Below are 1,242 nucleotides of genomic sequence, written 5' to 3'. Positions count from 1 at the left end.
GCAGAGCCCCCCCTCCTTCAACACCCCCAGGGACCTCGTCCTCATCCGACTCATCTCCCTGATCTAATTCCCCTTGTGCCTGGGACGCAACAGAGATAGGATCAGAACCACTGTAAAACAGTGCCTCCAATACCCATCTCACCAAGTTGGCCCAGAAGGATACCATGTTCAATGGTATCAGAAGCCGCTGAGCGATCAAGTAAGAATAACAGGGCCGCATTCCCCCTGTCCTTCTCCCGGAAAAGGTCATCTATCAGGGCGACCAAAGCTGATTCAGTCCCATAACCAGGCCTGAACCCAGACTGGAATGGGTCAAGATAATCTGTTTCATCCAATTGTGCACCACAACCCTCTCAATCACCTTCCCTAAGAAGAGGGTATTTGTGACCAGTCAGTAGTTGTCACAGACCAATGGGTCCAGTGTGGGCTTCTTCAGGAGTGGTTGAAACACCTCCTCTTTCAGGGTGGCTGGAACCACTCCCTCCTGCAATGATGTGTCAACCACACCCTGGATCCACTCGGTCAAACCCCTTTGGCAAGCTTTAATAAGCCAAGTAAGGCAAGGGTTGAGAGGACACGTTGCTGACCACATTGTTGCAAGCACCTTGTCTATGTCATCAGGCTGCATCAACTGAAACTGTTCTCAAGAAGTTGCACCAGATGTTGCACCAGACACCTCACTGGTGCACTGGACACCTCATCCCATTATGTCAGGGTTGGGCTATGCAAGGTATCTGAGTTTATGCCCTAATGTTTCAACTAATACTCTGATTCAGAGTGTTGGAATCAGTTCCACGAAGAGTATTATTTAACAAGCTTTCACAAATAAAGTCCCATCAGGAAGGTCATACCTCCTCTTTCCTCCTCATTAATATATGGGAAGCCTGGCATGGATTTGCTTCTCCTGATGGTTGTCTGGAATGAGCATTCATCCTGCATTCATTCTGATTTGTTTGCAAGGTGTTTATGCATCTTCCTGTTAATCATTGTTTAATCTGCAATTGTCAATGGATTTCCCCATCACTTTTCAACCACTAAAAGTCTGATTTTTTAAAAATGTGATTTGTTGCAGTAGAGTGATTTAATCCATTTTAATTATGCAAATCTAAAGTTCCAGTATTTGTTTGAAACCCTTTCACAAAATCATGACAGGGTCCCTCCAGACAACGTTTTTAAATGGTGCATTCATGATTTGTACTCATAGTACAGTTTTTTGTACAGTTTTGTATTGTGATATACTGT

This window comes from Rhineura floridana, chromosome 7, assembly GCF_030035675.1.
Source record: "Rhineura floridana isolate rRhiFlo1 chromosome 7, rRhiFlo1.hap2, whole genome shotgun sequence".
NCBI lineage: Eukaryota > Metazoa > Chordata > Lepidosauria > Squamata > Rhineuridae > Rhineura > Rhineura floridana.
The sequence above is the reverse complement of the archived record's forward strand: the minus strand, read 5'-3'. Positions refer to the sequence as shown.